The following is a 22760-nucleotide window of genomic DNA, read 5'->3' as shown; positions in this document are numbered from 1 at the left end:
TAGCGGGCAATACTTGGGGACCTCAGTGAGAGCATCTTCGTGATCCATCAGGGCATGCAATTGCTTTAGATACTGGTAGAACTGGGACCTGAGCAGGTTGAAGTCTGTCTGAACACCTGAAAGAACTTCATATGTGTGCAAGCCCATATGTCCCAAACTCAGTATTGCTTTCTGGTCCGAGCCCGGGAATCCCTCTAGTCACTCCAACCGGTCAAGGTAGCGTCCCACCCAAAGAGGGATCTCAAGTTTCACCAGTCACTCCCACCTGCAGCACAGTTCTCCATGCCTGGAACACTGTCCTGGTCACCTCTAGAAGGTACCCAGGGATGGATGCGCATAATAGAAGGTCTGTTATTTTATCCAGGCCTTTCAATGCTACCTCCACCCTGAAAGCAGGGTCTTCCCACCCCCATGCCTCCAGGCACTCACCAACATAGTTTGTGAAGCCCAATAGTAAAGACTGATATCTGCTATGGCGTGCCTGCCGTCTTATGTGGACAGCATACACTTCCCAAAGGCAATTCTGGGAGGCTTGTCCGTCCACAATAACCTACTCACTTTAGCTGATAGAGCGTGTAACCAACTTTGTGGGATGAGGAGGGGGAAATTCTGGAGCAGATATAGCATGTAGGGACGATCATCATCTCAAATAGTGCCACTGTACCCAAGAGATTCAGGGGCAACCTTATCCGCCTGTCAATGTCTTACTGAGCTCTCCAGAGGAGCAGTTGGAGATTCAGGCTCTAGGTTACTTTTGTTACCAGGCCAAATATACCCAGAGGTATCAAAACTCCTGCGGTGCATTGGGAGATCTAGCTGCCAGGTCTCGTCCATGTGGTCACCCCTCAGAGGGACTAGGAGGGATTTGGCCCAATCAACACATAGGCCAGGTGCTGTCCTGAAGGCATCCAGGATGTGAATTAGGCTTGGTCCAGTCACATCCGGATGGGCCAGGAACATAAGGAAATTGTCTGCATACAGGGAAATCCTGTTTTCCATTGCCAGATCCCAGTCAAACCCTCAAGCCTGCACATCACAGAGTACCCACGCCACTCTTAGCTGTATGGCCAAGGCAAGGAGAAGAGGGGAGAGGGAACATCCCAACCTGGTTTCTCCAGATTTGGGAACTGGCATGACAGTGCACCATTCATCATACTCGACCCTGTGCCCGTGCATACAGGCAGCAGATGCAGGACCGAAATTTGGGGCTAAATCCCATTTTAAGCATCCTCCAAGAATGCCCAAACGAAAGAATCAAAGTCCTTTTCAAAGTCAATTAACATGAGTGCTCAGGAGCACTGTTGGGACAGAAAACAGGTAAAGGCCAAAGGAACCTTCGTATACAATGTTCCGTACTGTGGTGATTTATTAAGGCCCTCAGAGGACTCATATCATCAGAACTTTGACAATGAGTTTTTCTCTGTGTTTATGAGGGAGATAGGATGATAAAAAGAATGTGATTCTGAAGGCCAACCAGCATCACTAGCACCACAATTGTTCCCCAGATCCATCCCTGGCAGGAAACTATCCTTGGATATTGATCCCAGGTACATTTCCATAGGAGATGGTAGGATTCTTGTGGTGGAGTTTGTGGTAGTATTCTAATGGATAACCATCTGGTCCTGGAGCCCTGACTGGGTCCAGGTCAGTGAGAGCTTTGCCCACCTTCAGTGTTCGAGACTGGTCTAGGTCTTCCTGTTCAGAGGTGGTCAAGTGGAGCATCAATAAATCCAACATGAGGCATTCACTTACAGCATAGAGAGATCTATAGTAGTCTGTGAAGGCTGATGCTATCGAGCAAGAGGACATTACAACTGCTCCAGACACAGCCATAGTGCATAAACCAACTCTGGATTCTGTGTCCATTGTGTCTAACCAGTATAACATTTTGCTTGATGTGTCCCCCCATTCGTAAACCCATCTGGTGCAGGCCACCCACTACCGTCGGGCCTCCTATAAGCAGAGCTGCCAGAGGCAAGCACTATCCAGGGCCAGGGAGTGCCTCACCTGCTCTGTATGGTGGCCCGATTGCTCAGTTCCAAATACAAAATTGCTGCAACAAGGTCGGCAATATGCGCATATTTCTCTCGCTCACCACCGCTAAGGTAAGAGCAGATGATCCCACTCATGGTAAATTTGTAAGCCAAAAAATCTATTGGGGAATGGATCATTTGTCCTGAGTAACCTGGGTTTTTTAGATTTTGTATAATGTACCGATAAAAAACCCTCATTCCAGTACTGAGGCTGGGGAGGCAGTATATCTTGATTCTCCGCCTATCTCTTGAACACGTGACAGCATCATCATAGGGTTAGTTCTCATGCATCCTCCACCGGGAGGTAAACCACTGGTTAGTGCAGTAGTGATCAATGATTGGGATAACAGTGTCAATGAAAAAATTGCTTAAAATGCTCGTATAGCCAGATAAGTGAGAATTTTTAATAGGTCTGGAGTCGCCACACCGAATCCGCCCTACATCATCTGGGATCTCCTTATACCCAAAGGGTAGAGTGGAATGCCCACAAATGGCTGACAGATCACAGAAAGTTGACCTATCCTGTGGGACCCAATTTTACTATCGTGTGAGGTGTCTGACTGGTAAAGCAGTGCCCAAAAAGGTGTAAATAAAGTGAGTGAACAAGTGAGTTACAAAAAATGATAAAATTGGATAGTAAAGAGGAAACAGAAATGTTTAATATGTCCTCTATTACTCCCAAACTTAAAAAGAGTGCGAAGTGGTGCTAACAAATAACCACTACGGAGAATGAAAGGTCGACATGTTTCTGCAGATTGAATGGATCTACAATGTATCCTACTGCTTCTTCAGGCCCATTAGCGCTACTGCTTATAAAGATTTAAAAAGGTAAAAGGGTTACCTCACACTCACTTTATTTACACCTTTTTGGGCACTGCTTTACCAGTCAGACACCTCACAAGATAGTAAAATTGGGTCCCACAGGATAGGTCAACTTTCTGTGATCTGTCAGCCATTTGTGGGCATTCCACTCTACCCTTTGGGTATAAGAAGATCCCAGATGATGTAGGGCGGATTCGGTGTGGCGACTGATGGGAATCTGTCTACACTGAGTGGATACCCTAAATGTGACAGTATTAGCACAAACTGGTAGTCACATTTATTCTGTCCCCTCCTTGACTCATACTTAGCAAGATCTTTCTTTGACCTTTTTGCTACTCCGTGTTGGTTTAATTGATCTTAAACACCTGACATATGTTACTTGATAATGGGGTGCAGCAAACACATGAGACATGCAGTGGTGGGGTGACCCACTAAAGCTGCATGCAGTGAGTGATTGGTGGACCCGGGAGGTAGGTGGTCGTGCCTTGCCAGGTATTAGATGATAGCAAAGTGGGTGGTTCCTGGCCTCTGTGGTTGGATGTACCTCAGCTGGCCAGACTCAGAGGTCACATAACAACATATTATTCATACTATTAGTTAGCTAGGTATCCCCTGTGGAGCAGCACAGCAATTTTCATGTAACTGTTAGAGTATCCCCATATTCAGGGTAATGTGGGAAAACCAGTTATTTCTTTAGTGGGTGTTCACCTGGGGGAGGGATGGGAAGGGAACGAGATGACTGCACACCATTGGGGACTCACTGAGGGCGCAAAGAGAGCCACTGACACACAAAGACTGACTGAGCCCCCACACAGCCACACATAGGGACGGGGAAGGGCAGAAGGAGCGTCGGTTATCACAGAAAATAGCTAATGACAGAACAGATGTGCTCCAAATAGCGACCTGGAACATACACACAATGCTATATTGCCATGCTGCAGGATACACACCTAACTGAGGAAGAGTTGCTTTAAAAGGAAGAAAAAATGGAGGGGCAGATCCACTCCTTGACCTACTTCTCCTATGACAGAGCAGTGCTAATATGGCTAACCCCAGGTGCAGCCTTCCAGCAGCAGTATGTAAATTTGGACGTGGAGGGTTGATATGTGCTACTCCATGGACTGTTGGGTGGTGAAGAGGTATGTTGCCTGAACTTCTACATGCCCAACACAGACGACAGATCATTCTACTGGGGCCTGCTGGAGCTAATGCTCCCGTACATTGATGCCCCATTGATTGGAGGGACTATAACTGTGTACTGGATGGCAATCTGGACTGAGGTCCCCCCTAAGCAAGACACTAAACCAGGGATGACATTGGCACTGACTGAAGCAATGGCCAGACTGGGCTACATAGACATATGGCATACATTAAATCCCACCCAAACAAAGTACTCATGTTACTCTACCACCCACAATATGGCAGGTTTGACCACATATTGGTAACCCACACCCTGGACCCACAGGTGCAAACAGCACAATACTTAAAAAGATTCCTGTTGGGATTGGCCCTTTTTGCAGGGTTATCCCCAAACATTTAGCTTTTTCCTCTTATTTTTCCTGACCTGTTTTTGTTTTCTTTAGGTTGCTGGGCACTTTATTTATTTTTTTATTTATTTATTTTGGGTTTTTATAGAGCGCATAGTCACCCGTGAGTATCCCAGCGCTAAACCTCATTGTCCTGAAGGATGAAAGTGCAGGGGTGAAGGTGGTTTAAGGGAAGAGAAGGGTTTTGAGAGATTTCCTGAAGCGCAGGAGGTTAGGTTCTGATCTAAGTTTCAAGGGGAGCGCGTTCCATTGTTTCGCTGTGTGGACTGAAAAGCGGCGGCCTCCTGCGCGGGCCTTTTTCACCCTGGGAACCACAATTAAATTTCCATGGTCCGAACGAAGCGCTCTAGTTGGTTTGTAGGGTGTGATCCAGTTGCTGAGGATAGGTGGACCTGCGTTATGCAGTACTTTGTGAGCCAGACATAGGGCCTTGAATCTCACTCTTTCCCTGATCGGAAGCCAGTGTAATTTTTTCAGTGCGGGTTTGGCTGATGTTCTGGCTGGGGTATTCGTGAGCAGCCGGGCCGCGGCATTCTGGGTTTTCTGTAGTATTTAGAGAGTGGTTTCCGGAGCTCCTAAGTAAATGGCGTTGTTGTAGTCCAGCCTGGAGACAATTAGGCCTTGGATCAGTAGTAGTCGGGACTGGAAAGGGAGTAGGGAGAGCACCTTTCTGCATGATCTTAGTAGACCGTAACAGATGCCGGCCTTTACCACTGCTAATCAGTGCTTATGCTCTCTGTGCATATGCTCTCTGTGTAATTTGTAATTATGATTACTTATCCATGATTGGCATATTTGATTACTGGTAAGTCTCTAGTAAAGTGCACTGAGTGTGCCCAAGCTTGTACATCAAATACTACCAGTAAGCCTGCAGCACTGATTGTGCCACCCACACAAGTAGCCTTCCAAATGTAACTCAGACTTGCCACTGCAGTGTCTTCACACAGGGTTTTCCACTGCCATGTCGAGGCGACAAGTGCACTCACTTGCCAGGCCCTAACCTTCCCTTTTCTTATATGTAAGACATCCCTCAGGTTTAATAGGGCTGACGTCTAGATGGAATGTGCTTCAGCCCCTGATGACACTGTTTGCCAGCATGTATAATAATTAAATAAAAAGTTTAAAAAAAACATATGGCACAATATCTACCAGCCACTGGGAACAAGATGTCTACTATGTGTAAAGGCAACACTTTGATATGGTAGAAAATTAAACTGAATAGTTAACTTTATGTTTATATGGATTCCATAAAACTACTTATTTAATTTATTTTTCTTTAATTTCTAAGTGTCAGATGTACAAACAGCAGTCATCCTGCTCCCAGTGGCCCATAGACATGGTGTCATATTAATAACAGAAAAGTACTGCCATTTTTTAAATGGGAGGAATTTAAAGTGAAGAAACATACTTCATAATACATTAAGACGTTATTGGATTAATTGAAAGTGGAGAAAAATATTGAGACAATGTTCCATCAAAATATGTTCCTTCACTTTAAATTACTCCTCTTTTATAACATGACTGTATTTTTTTGTTATAAATATGACTTTGAAAATGGGAGAAAATTAAAATGAAGAGTTCACTTAAACATGAAAGTAGATTTTCATTTTCTCCCACTTAAAATCATTCAGAAACATAATTTTGTTCACAGCTTCAATACTGAGCTAAAGGAGGACTTGTATTTAAGAGCTAAACACCACAGTGCTGCACTTCATTACCTGTGTGCCCTAGCCTGTGTCATAAATCTGACCCAGGATTGTTCATTATCAGGCCCTACTATCTGCAGCCTCATGTTAAAAAATGTAAAATAAACACAGCCTTTCCTTAACCTTAAAAGGAAAATATGACTCTGCTATATTTAAAAATTAATTAAAGGCTGTGAGCTACTGTGAAGGTGTATGCAAGCTACTGGTAGCTTCTCTGCTGTAAATAATTGTTTAAACGCCAACAGCTAAACAAATAGACATTTACTGATCTGTTCATGATTTAAAAAATGTTTTGGGAAGTTTTTGCTCCGGCGGCCGGCAGTGGGAGTACCTGCAGGGCGGTGACGTGGGGAGGGGAAGGGGCAGGGTGGGGGGTAGTAATGTATGGATTACGGAGTTTCCCAGGTAAGTAAACATTTAAATAAATAAAACGAATTTCGTTGAGTGCACTGCATCCCCAAATGCGATGCAGTGCGCGCAACAAAATTTGTTTTATTTATTTAAATGTTTACTTACCTGTAAAACTCTGTAATTCATACATAACTACCCCCCATCCTGCCCCTCCTCCTCCCCACCTCACCGCCCTGCTGGTACTCCCACTGCCGGCTGTGGCTGGTAAAACTCTCTGAAGCTCTCAATGCCTTGCATTTTACAAAAGCAGAAAATAGATATATAAACAGTGCTGACTTCATAAAGTGAAAGAAAAGCAGTTCTTAATGTGAGCCGTGCTGAGCACAGGCAGCTAATTTTTGGCACAGGCACCTATGACAATCTGCCACATGATGGCACTGTTTGTCTAAATTAGATGCTAGCATAGCAGCAGTTTCTTAATTCAATACACATTACTTATAACTAATATCTGCCACTCAAGCCATTGTTATGGAGCTTGGTGGCCTGAAAGAGTTTAAATTGTCACACTTGTTGAAGTGTGATGGTTAGTAGTTGTGTTGGTGCTGTCATTGGCAGCGCTGACAGGGGCAACGTGTGGTGCAAGCTGCAGTGTCCTCCTGACGAGAGCGCGGGCACCAATTTTTTTAACAAAGAAAGCACTGCAGAAAAAAAAATCTTATTTTAGAATTTATCCTGGCAGGAAGTCTTTATATCACTGGCGCCTCTGCTGGGGTGGGAATGGTATGGATAATACTCATATTCTAATCAGCATCTTCCAGTTTCAAGCAGCTACCTCACTACCCAATTGGCTTACTCCTTGCATGAGTCACAGGGCAGGCTCACAAATCAATAACCAAGAGATTAGTTACATTTCTCTATTGACTGAACAGGAATCCTTTCCCATGAGCATTTTTATACACGCTCACGCCCCCACATACACATGCCGATGCTCTCTCGCGCCAAGGCAGCGCGACACCGTAACCATGACTACATGTTCATCGAGCGAAAGATATGACAACTCCAACTTCAAGCTTTTGTTTCGAGTTTGTACTTTGGTAACGGTCTTTTATCTGAAGGGGCTTCTTTTTTTAAAATAGACAGCGCGGCTGTGTTTTTGCTGTTTGAGAGCGTGCTGATCAGATGCTCCGTCCATCACCACCCCCTTTTGTACCGATGGAAACATCAAAGCACGCCTTCCTTGAATCATATTCAAAGTACTCTCCGATGTCCACAACAAGATCAGAGGCTTCCAAAAACTCACCCTTTCAACCGTAGTCCGCTCTCGCTGCCCTCACACATCCTTGCTGGGCAGTAATTGAGCTGGAGTGCTGGGAAGAGCACTCTTACACCCGCATTTTAAGTACAGTTGGGAATACTCTTTTGGCAGGTGGAAAATACCCACACAACACTGTCAGCATCAACTCTTCCCCAAAACACGGATGTACTATTTATCATGTCTGATAAATCCTGTACGCCTTGTCAGATTTTATCAGGTGCAATAAATAGCATCTATTCATTCCTCCGACATTCTCGAAATCAGAACCCATGAGATCCCAGCACAGTGTGCAAAACGTAAATGATTTATCAACCAGGATTTCATTATGACACGTACAAAGTGAACAACTGAAATGAAATGAAAAAGATTTGTAGAGCACAAACAAATGCCCGAAGGCGTAGTTCTGAGGAGGAGGAAAAGGTGGACAAAGAATTCCGAGATCCTAAGCCCTGGGCTTCCGTTAAACAGTAGAAAGACAGGTTTTTATTAAGGCTAACTAAATTGTGTGAGCCCGAAGAAAGGAAATGGACCGAAAAGACACTGCCTCCCCATATTTCTTTTCGGTCTGCACCTTTGCTGTTACTGGCTACATCGAGAATAAGAATTTTCTCAGCTAGAGGACAGACTTGTTATATTTTCACTAAAGATGTCGAGAAAATATCTTGGGGAAATTCCTAGAGAGAAGGATAAATTACCAAGGAAATTGGATTCCCATTTTATAACTGAGGGATTCAACCATAGTCTCTATTGATTCTGCTGTCCATAGAGACAACAGGAACTCTGGTATCTTAACTCCTGGGTGCCTAATGAACACTCTCAGAACTAGGATACTCGCAATGATCCATATATGTAAATCTTTTAGTGAGTCTTACTCTGACTTGAGCTCAGTTTTATGCCAATTCCATACGAACAGAGGGGAGAAAGTGCTTCAAGGCATGTTCATTCTTGAGTTTGTGAACGCCCACAAACAAGTCAGTTTCTGTGCATTCACAAACTTCTCTTTGACGCGTCCCCACAATGGACATACCCCCAGATTCATGAAAGTCATGTTTTGTGAGTCCTTAATAGCGACTTTTAAGGATTCGCTATTAAAGACTCACCTGTAGAAATCGCAATATTTTTAGCGATTTCTACTGCTTCCTTATTTGCGATTCGCTAATTGCTAATCCCAAATAAGGAATGGCTTTCCCATTCATTCCTATAGGCCTAAAGGTCACCCTGTTGCACCCCTGAAATGGTAATGTACACTGGTGTTGTGCACACACATGTCCCAAGGACATGTGTGTGTGTAACATACAACTTAGAAAAATGCACTAAAGTGCGTTGTTCTAAGTTTTTGCTATTTACCACGTAGTTAGACTTCGGGGTCAATAGCGGCACCAGATTGCGAATTCGCAATTTTGAAATAGTTCATGCATTGCATTTAAGGAATCTCAATTCCTAAATGCAAATAATCGCAATGTAGCGATTTCTAAAATTGCGATTTTTGCATTTGGGATGATGCATCCCAAATACAAAAAATACCGCTCGCAAAGGGCCAGATTCTCAGAATCTGGCCCTTTGCGAGCGGATTTAGGTTTGATGAATCTGGCCCATAGTTAGTAGCACAAGGTGTGAAGAAGAACGTAAAAATCCTAAACTGGGGGTGTTTCTGTGCTAGAAAAAATATTTTTTCCCTGTGGAGGAAATAAAACGAAACAAGCATGTGAAAGGCAATATGCCTCGAATTTTGGGAGTTTGAGCTATTGGTAGATAAATAAAAGGCATTGTCATTTACAATGCCAATAGCTTAAACTCTTGCAAATGCGAGAACTATTGCATTGCAAATGCTTTTTTTTCTTGGAGGCAATTGAGGGTTAGAAAGTTAAGAGATGAGATGGCGGAGAGGGCTTTTAGGGTGCTGAAGCAGCTTCATAGCAATTAGCTCTCTTTAACATTTTTCTAAAACAAAGGCGCAGACTCAAGGACTCTATTGTCCACAGCTATAAGAGCCCATGTGTGAAAATTAACTTGGCCAGAAGTTGAAGGTGTCTGAAAAGAAAAGAAGTTTGTTGTCCCCTCTGCCGGACTCAGACATTCTAAGGCACTGTAGCTAACCTCAGTGAAGTGCCCTGCTTGGAACAGGTGCAACATGTGCTGCTTCTGTTGGCCTGGGTGGGCCCTCATGTTGACTTCTGTGCTGTGCCGTAGTGTCTTTCCTACACTAGTACAGTGAGAACCGCTCAGCGCAGACAGTGCTTTAGTGAGAGACAGCCCTCACACTGCTTTAGTGAAGTGTGCTGTGTAGTGCTTTAGTGAGGGACACTGTGCAGAGCTGTAGTGAGGGATGCTGGCCAGTGCTTTAGTGAAGTGTGCTGAGTAGTGCTTTAGTGGGGACACTGTGAAGAGCTGTAGTGAGGGATGCTGGACAGTGCTTTAGTGAGGGACGCTGACCTGTGCTTTCGTGAGGGACACAGTGTAGTGCTTTACTGAGGTAAACAGTGTGGTGCTCTAGTGAGGGACGCTGTGCGGTGCTCTAGTGAGGGGTGCTGGGTAGTGCTTTAGTGACGGACACTGGCCAGAGCTGCAGTGATGGATGCTGTGCAGTGCTGTGTGATGGACACTGTCCAGTGCTCGAGTGAGAGATGGACACTAGGAAGTGCTTTAGTGGGGAACAGCCTGCAGTGCTTTAATGAAGGGATGCTATGTAGATGGACGCTTGGAAGTGCTTTAGTGGGGAACAGCCTGCAGTGCTTTAATGAAGGGATGCTATGTAGATGGACGCTTGGAAGTGCTTTAGTGGGGAACAGCCTGCAGTGCTTTAATGAAGGGATGCTATGTAGATGGACGCTTGGAAGTGCTTTAGTGGGGAACAGCCTGCAGTGCTTTAATGAAGGGATGCTATGTAGATGGACACTTGGAAGTGCTTTAGTGGGGAACAGCCTGCAGTGCTTTAATGAAGGGATGCTATGTAGATGGACACTTGGAAGTGCTTTAGTGGGGAACAGCCTGCAGTGCTTTAGTGAGGGGATGCTCTGTAGTGGTTTCCAAAAAGTTACAAATTACGATTTTGCAGCAAGTTTAGGTATTAAGAGAGGTGTGTGTGCATTTGTTAGAATCACCACCACTTTAGCAGCATCCTTCATAGGTTTAAAAACATTGAAATGTGGAGCAGGAATGTAGATTTCATAAAATGTACTTTCTGTAATTGCAAAAAAGGAGCCCAACCACGAAGGGACTCAAACCCTCAATCTTCTACCCTTCTGGGAAGCCCTGGCGAACGAGCTCTCGGACAGGGGCCTGCAGTGTGGCAGTCGCGGCCTGACAAGAGTACACAGGCACTTTCTGAGAGCAGTGCTGTTGGTAAACAATTTTCATGGATGACCGGTGACGTCAGTGCAAGTCATTCATCACTTGCTCTCACACTTGGACCATTGGTGCATGGTCAGGGAAAAAGATGGTGACACACGGGCGGCTCTTCAAAACTGCCGAACCCTCAGGGTGAAGCAAAAAACCTGAGCACTCACGTCTGGGAGAATGGCAGCAGAGCAAAAGGAGTTCTCCGGAACAACAGATAACAAATGCCAGTGCATGAAAACTGTATTCGGCCGGTGTTCCGCAGCAATAAACGGAAGTGAGCTATCGGCTGCACAACGAGTACAAAGGCAGCAAAGCTGAGTGACGCTGGATTGAATTTATCGTAAGCTGTTGGTGGGGACTACAGTCGTTTTATTAAATCCAACAGGTCTTGCAGTCAGCGCATGAACTGAAGGCTCGACCTAAAAAAGTGCCATTGCATAGAGACAATGGCTCTTTCCAATGTGGAACTGCACTGTGCATACAATCGCATATTGAGCAAATGTTAATAAAAGGAAATCACATGACTTTCCGGGAGCACGGCGTGAAAGCTGGGAATAGCAAAGGTTTTCAAGCATACTTCTGGAAATGTTTCGAAGTAGACAAGTTGTATATCTGTAACGTGGGTAGGTGTAAGTGTACTGTAGCTATTTTTGTGAATCCGTCTGCCTTCTGTTTTTAAACCAGACAGTTGATTAGCAGGTTCCCGTGGTAAATAAATTATCAGTCAAGTAGGTAATAATCTTCAAACTGGAAATGCTTTCAAATCGTTTGTTCTGCTGTGGAATGTTACCTGCACCTACATCGCACCATGGCAGTATGGCAGTGTAGCACTTTCTGAAATTGGATGCCCATTCTATACAGTTCTGGGATTTCCATCCATCAGTTATGCGTGGTTATTTTGCTTTTTTAGCTAGGTATGGCTAGTAGAAGATTTGAGAGTGATTAGTTCAGTAGGCTCATTAGTGACTTAGTGATTGGTGACTCGACCTGACCTGGTCAGAGCCGGTCGCTCCACCTGCCTCGTGCCTGACCCCCGATTGATGCCGCCACCGCTGCCCGCTGTGCCTCTGCTGTGCCCCTGAGCTGCTGTGCCGCTGAGCTCGCCAAGGATCTGGTCTTGTGCAGTATTTTGTTTCCATTTTTGCCCTGTATTTATATTGTTGTGCCTGTTTCGTTTTTGCTCTGCATTTAAATTGTGGTGCCCCCTGATTGCTGACGCCACCGCTGCCCGCTGTGCCTCTCTGGTTTCGGTTTTGTTTCTGGATTCCATTTGTTGTGCCCTGTGCCCCTCCACCCCGCTCCCTGCCGCTGCTCAGCCCAACCCCCGTTCCCTCCTGCATCACCGCTCCTCCCCTCCCCACTCGCCACCCCGCTCCCGCCTCCCAGTTGCTCCTCCCTCCCACTAGTAGCCTAGGTCTGCATCCGCGAGGCGGGGAGCTGTGACTCGATCTGACCTGGTCAGAGCTGGTCGCTCCACCTGCCTCGTGCCTCACCCCCGATTGCTGCCGCCACCGCTGCCCTCTGTGCCTCTGGTGTGCCCCTGAGCTGCTGTGCCCCTGAGCTCGCCATGGATCTGGTCTTGTGCAGTATTTTGTTTTCATTTTTGCCCTGTATTTAAATTGTTGTGCCTGTTTCGTTTTTGCTCTGCATTTAAATTGTGGTGCCCCCTGATTGCTGCCGCCACCGCTGCCCGCTGTGCCTCTCTGGTTTCGGTTTTGTTTCTGGATTCCATTTGTTGTGCCCTCTGCCCCTCCACCCCGCTCCCTGCCGCTGCTCAGCCCAACCCCCGTTCCCTCCTGCATCACCGCTCCTCCCCTCCCCACTCGCCACCCCGCTCCCGCCTCCCAGCTGCTCCTCCCTCACTCCGCCCCCTCCACTCTCCACTTATGGAGAGTGGCAAACACGCAGCGTTCACGCGCAGCAGGCGCGCCAAAGGTAAGCCCGTCTACGCCCGTCCGCGCCTGTACCGCGCCCAGCGCAGAACCCCTGGATTCCGCAAAGGCCATCCCTCCCGCCAAATTTACGACGCTGCAACCCTCACTGCACTCAACACCGGCCGCCTCCACGACTGCCACCAAGCCGCCCCAGGACGTACCCATGGACCCTTCACCTGCCAATCCTGCAAGTTCTGCTGCATCAGGACCCACACTACAACCACAAACGCCAAACAGAGCTCCAATAACAACTACCTGAAGTGCATCCTGCTCAACACCCGCTCGGTCCACAGACACGCCATTGAACTATGGAACCTACTCGACACCACTTCGCCGGACGCCGCCTTTCTCACGGAAACCTGGATGAACGCCTCATCAGCACCCGACATCGCCATAGCCATCCCGGACGGATACAAGATCATCCGAAGAGACCATATCAACCAAACAGGAGGAGGCATCGCCATCGTCCACAAGAACACCAGTCGCATCTCAACCAACTCCGACGACACCCTCTTAGCCACCGAACACCTCCACTTCCAGATACACACCGACCCCAAGACCACACTCAGAGGCACCCTCATTTACAGACCCCCAGGACCCCGCACACAATTCAGCGAAGACATTGCTGACTTTGTCAGCCCACACGCCCTCCCCTCCGATGACTACATCCTCCTAGGGGACCTCAACTTCCACCTGGAGAATAACAACGACAACAACACCACCACCCTGCTGGATAACCTCGCCAATCTCGGACTCAAACAACTGGTGAACACCCCCACCCACTATGCCGGACACACGCTCGACTCAATCTTCTCATCCAGCAAGCACATCTCCTTCAATCACGTCACGGAACTGCACTGGACAGACCACAGCTGCGTCCACTTCAGCTTCAGAAAGGCCACGACCCACCTCCATCCGCAACAAGTTCCCCGCAGAAACTGGAACAAAATTACCACCGACCAGCTCACCACATCTCTGAACCAAAACCCTCCCACCATAGCAACGGACCCAAATCAAGCAGCCATCAATCTCGCACAGTGGATCACCCACTGCGCTAACGAACTAGCACCCTTGAAAAACCATCCCAACAAGCCAGGAAGCAAAAAAGCCTCCTGGTTCAACGATGACCTCAAGAACTCCAAAAAGAACTGCCGCACCCTCGAGAAAGCCTGGCGAAGAAATCCAACCACAGACAACATGACCGCCCTCAAGAACGCCACCCGCAAACACCACCAGCTGATCCGCACCACCAAGAAATCAGCATTCAAGGATAGACTGGACGGCAACGCCCACAACAGCAAGGAACTCTTCAGCATTTATGAAGGAGCTCACCAATCCCAGCGCCGGCAACAACGACATCACTCCCTCTCAAGACCTCTGCGACTCTCTAGCCTCGTTCTTCCACAGCAAGATCGCAGACACACATAACAGCTTCGGCGACCAGCCCACTCCCCTCACCACTGAACCGAAGCCCCCCACCACCACCCTCCGCGCCTGGACCCCAATCAACACAGATGACACCATTCGCTTGATGAACTCCATCCACTCCGGATCGCCAACCAACCCATGCCCCCATCACATCTTCAACAAGGCCGACTCCGTCATCGCACCCCAACTCCGGGACATCATCAACTGCTCCTTCAACACCGCTATCTTCCCAAAAAGCTGGAAACATGCCGAGCTCAGCGCCCTCCTGAAGAAATCTACAGCAGACCCCACCGAACTTAAGAACTACCGCCCCATCTCGCTCCTCCCGTTCCCCGCCAAAGTCATAGAGCAGACCGTCAACAGTCAGCTCGCCGCCTTCCTTGAGTCTAACAGTTCCCTCGACCCCTCACAGCCCGGCTTCCGAGCCAACCACAGCACTGAGACCGCCCTCATCGCAGCCACAGACGACAACCGGAAACTGCTCGACAACGGGGAAACTGCGGCCCTCATCCTCCTGGACCTCTCTGTAGCGTTCGACACGGTCTGCCACCGCACACTTGTACAACGCCTCAGGAACGTCGGGATACAAGATAAGGCATTGGATTGGAACATCTCGTTCCTAGCCGGAAGAACCCAGAGAGTCCGCCTCCCCCCTTTCAAATCAGAGGCCACCGAAGTCATATGCGGCGTTCCACAAGTATCATCGCTCAGCCCCACCCTCTTCAACGTCTACATGAGTCCCCTCGCATCCATCGCACGCCAACACAACCTAAACATCATCTCCTACGCAGATGACACCCAGCTGATCCTCTCCCCCACCAAAGACCCAACCACCGCCAAAACCAACCTACACGAAGGGATGAAAGACGTAGCCGAATGGATGAAGAACAGCCGCCTAAAACTGAACTCCGACAAGACGGAAGTCCTCATCCTAGGATCATCCCCCTCTGCCTGGGACGACTCATGGTGGCCCCCGGCCCTAGGCAGCGCACCCAAACCAACAGACCATGCCCGCAACCTGGGATTCATCCTAGACTCCTCCCTCTCGATGACCAGACAAGTCAACGCCGTCTCATCATCATGTTTTTTAACATCCTACGCATGCTCCGAAAGATCTTCCGATGGATCCCCACTGAAACAAGGAAGACGGTCACCCGAGCACTTGTAACCAGCCGACTAGACTACGGAAACACCCTCTACTCCGGAACCACAGCCAAATTGCAGAAAAGACTTCAACGCATTCAAAACACCTCCGCCCGACTCATCCTCGACTTACCTCGCCACAACCACATATCCGGTCACCTGAGAGACCTGCACTGGCTCCCCGTCAACAAGAGAATCATGTTCCGTCTCCTCACCCACGCACACAAGGCCCTCCATGACCTAGGACCCAGATACCTCAACACTCGCCTGACCTTTTACACCCCCACCCGCCAACTACGATCGTCCAACCAAGCCCTCGCCGCGATTCCACGCATCCAAAGAGTCACCATGGGAGGAAGATCCTTCTCCTACTTGGCGGCCAAGACATGGAACTCACTCCCCACCCACCTCCATCTCACACAGAACCACCTCTCCTTCAGAAAGCAACTCAAAACCTGGCTGTTCGATCAGTAGCGTACCCCTCTCCCTTAAGCGCCTTGAGACCCTCTGGGTGAGTAGCGCGCTATACAAATTCCTGACTTGACTTGACTATTAGTGGTGATAGAGCACGGGTTGCAGAACTACAGGACAAGTACACTTTGTGCTTATCCCTCGGACTAAAAGCCAGCATGCTCCTCTACAACTAAGGATGTGGTTCTTAACACCTCCATGATATAGCTCTTCCAGCCAAACCCTATTTTCTGATCAGAGTAGTCAAACATTTAACTATTTTCCACCTAACATATAACACCGTATCCTTGGCAACTCTTCTAGTTATTGGTTAGATATTTTGGTTTCAAAGGAAAGTTGTTCTTATAGCTCAAATGTCCACATTCAAAACGTCTGCACTCCTCTTCTGCCCATGCGTTTCTACCATCTTACTATTGCTGCAGTATGACTACACTGCTTCTTATACATTGGAGCTATATGAGAAAACATACCAAAACGTATTACATTTCTTTTGGGATAATATTACAAGAATTCAGTGCTTGACCTTTTCATTGAGCTAATAAGGAACACCCCCCCCCCCCCCCGCCAAAAAAATAACTGGTTACTTTTATTCTCAGCACAGAAGAACGTCATAGAAGCTGCTCTCCACCCCCAACAAGAGGGGTAGCAGAGGTGCAATAAGCCAATGAGCCATAATGCAAGCTAGAAAATAGGGCACTCATCCCTTGCTTTGATAGTAAAACAACAGCTACCAATTACTAGGTTGCATTAGACCACTCGTGCCTCTGGGCCAAGGTGCCACTAAACCTACTGCACTATTAACAATATCTTAGACAATAAGCATGTCAACTGTTATTTCCTTCTTCAGGTCTCCAGACGTTTTCACATCACATCACTGAAAAGAAATCCTATGCTGTTTCCTCTTTTTCTAGCTTCTGGTCCCCAGATGTATAGGCAGTCTGTGGCTTTCCTACACCAAAAACGAACAAAGATTGATTAGATCATTGGGGTCCAAGTTTGCCTTTTCTAGAACGGAAGAATACGTTATGTCTTGGGTGCATCTGAGACAAGCATTGGCAATTCCAGTAGTTTTGGTTTTAAATGAGATTGTTATGGTAATGAGAAGTATTGCAAGTCAATAGCATGGTAATCGATATGTATTTGTATGGTATTGAAGAACAGTAGAACAATATTGGTGTAGGTTAAAGGTCTGGTGACAGTTGCACTGTCAAGCCGAACTTAAACATCAATGTTGGTTAATGATTGCCCTCCTCCCATCTGTGCTGCTGCCAGAAGAAAACACCATAAATTATCTAGTTATCTACGAAACTTAAATAGCTCTACAGTGTCACATGTATGCCCCTGAAATTTTAAGCCCAGGCAGCTGGATAAATAAACAAATAGATTGCAGCAGTGCGGAGGGCAAGCACTTTTTTGTGAAAGCACACAACTTCCGGCAAATTAAAACACATACTCCTGGCTCCTGACGGAGCCAAATCCACTCTCTAGCCCCTTCGCAGCGGGGGTAATTCCCTGCTGTGCTGGGGGGCGCACAGCGCCCCGTGCTCCTGACGAGCTCAGCTCATTACGCAACACGGTGGCCGTGTGCTCATGACGAGTTCAGCTCGTCACAGCCACACCTGTTTCTGTGGAACGCTTGCAGAGCAGGGGAATTAGCCCCGCGTGCCAGCGTTGCGGCCATTATGACGAGCTCAGCTCGTCATGAGCACACGGCCACCGTGCCTCATGACGAGCTGAGCTCGTCAGGAGCACGCATGTGGCTAGTGCTGCTTACATAATAGTATGGCAACAGCTGCGCTATCAAATCAGACCTTAAAAATACCTTTTGCGAGTTATGCACTTAACCTCTTGAAGAGGGGGAAGAACGTTTTTCTGGAAATGGATTCTAGGAGACATAATGCTAAACTATCCTAATCATAGTGAATATGATATAGGCGGTGTCGGGGAACTTTGAATAGAGGATGGCTTCAAGGTTACTTCAGAATTCTTGGTGGCACATGGGTGATATGGCAGTGGCTTCTTTGAAATTTTCAATGTGATGCTTAATTTTGACTGGGAAGAAACGGTCAATGACATGCTTCTCATATGTTATCCAGTGAATTCGCCTTGCCCCATTTCTTTTCTTGCTTGCAAATAATGTTTTTCTCTGGGAATTATCCATTTTTCCTACCCCTGTGCAAACATTTATGCTTAGGATTAAATGGACGTTCTTCAACTTCATTAACCTTTATTGTAGAGTTCAGTGGGTTAACACAGAACTCCATAAAATGAGGTTTCAAAGGAGAAGATGCTAGATAGATAATTGGGTGAAGATTTCAGCGGGAATGTGCTTGAAGTAGCAGAACAGTTATTTAATGTGTTTAAGCCAGCCACAGATAGTTGCTGTGGCCTGACTTAATGGAGAATGGGATTCCAAAGTGAATGCTCCTGTTCAATTGCATCAGGGTTGCAGTGATGTGATGGTTTGGTGGTAAAGACAAGGTTGGCAGTGATCTCTTTAGCATAACGTGATTTGGTGAAATGTTGGTGGATGTTTAATATATGCACACAATAAACTATCTGCTTAGCTTAGATGTCCTGAAAGCTAAATATAACCGAGGAATATATTCTTGAAATGTTGGACTGAGGAAGCTGTGACGAGTTAAATCATCTTCTCTATAAACTGTTTCATTGGTCTTGATAGACAGTGTATCATATGGCAGAAGTTGGGTGAGGGGGAACTGGCACATTAAGGGTTTCACTCAGATGGGAGTTGAATGTTCTTTGAGTGTACAGGGTAAGAGGGTATGAGCGCTACTTACCTGACTTCCTCTGATTTTGTGTGCGGGCATCTATTTATTTATTTATTTTTGAGATTTGTAAAGCGCGAACGTATGCCCGGGGCGTCTTGGCGCTGAAAACTCTACTCATGTCTCTTACAATGTGAATCCAGACTAATTTACTGTGTGAATAGCCATGTCTTTAGACTTTTTACGAAACGTATAAAGGGAGTGATTTAATCTGATTGAGAGCGGGAGTGAATTCCACAATCTGGCAGCTGTAACTGAAAAGCGTCTGTCACCCCATGAGAGAGTCTTAGTACGGGGCACAGTTAATTGGTGCAGAGTCACTGATCTTAGTTGCCTAGCTGGAAGATATGGTATAAGCTGGTTTCTCAGAAACTGAGGACCACAGTGATGCAGTGCTTTGAATACCAGACAGAGTGTTTTGAATTCTTTCCGCTTTTTTATGGGTAGCCAATGATACTTGTGGATGGTATGAGCAACAGGTTTGAATTTTTTTTTTTTTATAGTAATCTGGCCGCGGCATTTTGCACTAGTTGCATTTTATTGATAACCCGAACTTGAGTATTGGCCAGAATGCCGTTGCAATAGTCGAGAGAAGATAGTACAAGCGTACTAACCAAGGTTTTGCCTGCACTGTCGGGTAGAAACGGAAGAATTTTTTTGATAAGTTTTAGTTTGTAAAAAGCTGATACTGCTGTCTGATTAGCATGCGCGGAGAAGTTGAGATGGTCATCAAACACTACTCCTAAATTCCTGACCTTTGCAACAGGCTTGGGCACGGTTCCAAATGATGACGGCCACCAGATAGATGACCACAGTGGTGAGATCTTTCCAAAGATGACCACCTCGGTCTTCTCGGAGTTTAGCTTAAGGCAGCTTGAGGACATCCACTCTCCAATTGCTTGCATGCCCTCCTGAAATCGCTTTGCCACCTCCTCTCCATTGTTGTTAATGGCGAGGACTAGCTGGGTGTCATCTGCATAGGAGGTGAGGCCCATCCCGTATTGCTTGATGACTCTAGCAAGGTCCGACACATAGATATTAAAAAGTGTCAGACTCAGGGATGAGCCTTGAGGAACTCCACAGGGGAGAGAAAGCTCAGCTGATTGAAATGGCCCCAAAGTAACTGTCTGAGTTCTGTCAGACAGAAAAGAGGCTAGTAGGTTTTTTGCTCTCAGTTGTACGCCCATCCGTCCGACACGGTCGATCAAGATGGAATGATCGACCGTGTCGAAAGCCGCAGGGAGGTCCAGCAGTACAAGTACTGCTGTACCCCCTTGATCTTTAATGACCCTGATGTCATCAGCGGCCTTTATGAGGGCGGTTTCCGTGCCGTGGAATTTACGGAAACCAAACCGGGTGCTGTCCAACAGTTGATGATCCTCTAAGTACTCAGACAGCTGCTGGTTCATGGCTTTCTCTACCACCTTAGCCAAAAAAGGAAGACTGGTTATTGGTCTGAAATTTTTCGGATCATTTATGGCCAGATGCTGTTTCTTTAGGAGAGGTTTTAAGAGAGTACTCTTCAAAGTATTAGGGTATAACCCTGAGGTAAACATGGCATTGCATAATTGCATGACTACTGGTGCTATTAAGTCCAGAAAAGACTGAAGAATTTTTGGGGGACAGGGATCTAAAGCCGATCCTGTTTTTATATTATTAATTAGGTCCCTAGTTTGTTGCTCAGTAATTTCTTTAAAATAAGAAAAGGAGATTTCAGAAGAGGGGTCGTGAGTGGGGTATGTAGAGGAATTGTCTTTGGCAGAGAAAGCTGTGTAGATGTCATTGACTTTGGTGTAAAAGAAATTAGCCAACCCATCACAGAATGCTTGAGAGGGGGGTGGAACCAAGGCAGGGGTGTTTCCCGCTAATTGTTTAACTACCTCATATAGCTGTTTATTCGAATTTTTTGCGTTCTCAATTTGAGTACTAAAATACTTTCTTTTCGCCTCAGTAATCATTTTTTTATAGATTGCCAAAGACTCCTTGTAACAAGATTTATCTTCGGCATCATAGAGTCTGCGTCAAGTCCTCTCCCTATTCCTGCAAATTTGTTTCTGTGTTCTTAGTTTTTCCGAAAACCACGGGGCAGACGGAGTGGACCTGTTTCTGGATATAGTTTTTAGAGGTACCAGCTTCTTTATAGCATTGCCTAGCCAGTCTGTGTATTGAGATAAAGCAGAGTTAGGATCGTCTGCAAAGGTCGGGCAGGTAATGATCAATGATTCTCTAAAATCTGTATTGGTTAGATCGCTCCACGCCTTAAAAGTGGTTCTGGAGGGGTTAATAGGCCTGCCTGAAGAAACATCATTGGAGAGAATGTCACACAGCACGGCATGATAGTCGGACCATGTGAGCGGAAGAATATCCTTTAAAAGTATCCCTTTAAAGCTGGAAAAGATGCCATCTAACGTATGGCCTGCCTCGTGTGTGGGCAGAGAAACCAGTGGAGATAGCCCCAACATTTCCATATCCAACAATAAGGTGTATGTTTCGTTATCGTCAAATTTTTCTAAGTGGAAGTTAAAATCACCTAAGATCGTGAAACCGTCCTCCATTGCGAGTGAATCTAAAAGATGGTCAAAATTAGACAAAAATTGTGTACGTGCTCCTGGGGGTCTATACAACAAAATTCCTTTAAAATTGTGTGAAGGTGTTAGCAGAATGGAAAAATGTATGGCTTCACACGAAATTAAATGTGTAGGAGACAGCTTCACCGGTGTCTATCCTGTCGATAGATATTATATCCGGGCGGAATTGCAACCACTAAGTCCGGATCTGAAGTGTCGTCCAGCCACGTTTCAGTGACGAACAGGATATCTAATTTCCTGTCCGTAATGAAATCTGAAATGTCCTGCCTATGTCTCCCTAGGGAGCGAGCATTGATAAGAGCTATAGATGTTTTTAGGTTTGTTTTAAGCTTCTGATTATTGCAAGATGATATGCCCATGTGGGCAAATATCAAAGTTTTGCAATGGACACAGGCATTGTGATGTAATGACGGAATATGCTCTGGATCAAGTACCGGGCATTCCTTAATGGGGGGTGGATGAAATTGTAGAAGCGTGTTATTGGAATAGTGGATGCGTGTCAACGAATGACCAGGGGTCGAGGCCCTGGGCCCAGTCCCGGCGCGGACGGGGCCCAGGGCCACAAATCTAGAATTTGTGCTAAAGACTAGTGAGCAAAGTTTCTGTCAGTGAGTGTTTCGATTGTTCATTGTGGAGCTATTGTCTGCATGCACACTCCAGAGTATGTGTTGATGAGCATGAGATGCATATATCAAATGCCCTTTTTGTTCTAGTTGTGGTGTTTCGAAGGGATAAGAAGAACATGTATGAGGTTTATTGGTTGGTTATTTGAATACTTTCACAGAAGTATGGAGACAATTGAATACTTAGAGGATTGGGGAGTGTCAGTATATGTGTGTGTGGCCAGATATTAGTGACACTTGAACTGGCATGTGAGATATTGAAGTTCTGCTCTCAGCACTAACAGGACCAAACAAGTGTCCCCCTGCAAATGCATTCTTCATTTTCATCCATTCTTTCCTCTGGCTGTGGATGCCTTGGTGAAAATGCATTAGGGGACCATAAGAAAATGGGAAGAAAGGAAAAGCAGGAATTCGGATACTGATCAGCAGCTTCATCTGATTCTTCAGGGAACATGTGGATGTCACGAGACATCGTGCCTCACATTTTAGTCTACCTGTGGTGTGTATTACCTGTCAGATTCTAATTTATTTGCGCTCATCTGCAGGGCAGGAAAAGCAGTGAGGTTTCCAACTGACTGGTTTCTGTGCCAGTACGTGCAAGGGAGAATGTAATGTGACCGTTTCTCTTTCAACTTACCTGCCAATAGACTGGCTGGAGGGCAAGATTTCAG

The 22760-nt window shown here is 46.4% G+C and overlaps 1 protein-coding gene across 2 annotated transcripts in view; it reads right to left on the bottom strand.

Annotated features, from left to right (window-relative positions):
- LOC144763264 (ribosomal protein S6 kinase alpha-2) overlaps nt 1-22760 on the bottom strand; it is a 1818960-nt gene that overhangs the window by 1067002 nt on the left and 729198 nt on the right. The gene's annotated exons all lie outside the window — the stretch shown is intronic.

The sequence above is a fragment of the Lissotriton helveticus genome, chromosome 6 (assembly GCF_964261635.1).
Source record: "Lissotriton helveticus chromosome 6, aLisHel1.1, whole genome shotgun sequence".
Lineage (NCBI taxonomy): Eukaryota > Metazoa > Chordata > Amphibia > Caudata > Salamandridae > Lissotriton > Lissotriton helveticus.
This window is presented reverse-complemented; position numbering and strand designations above follow the sequence as displayed.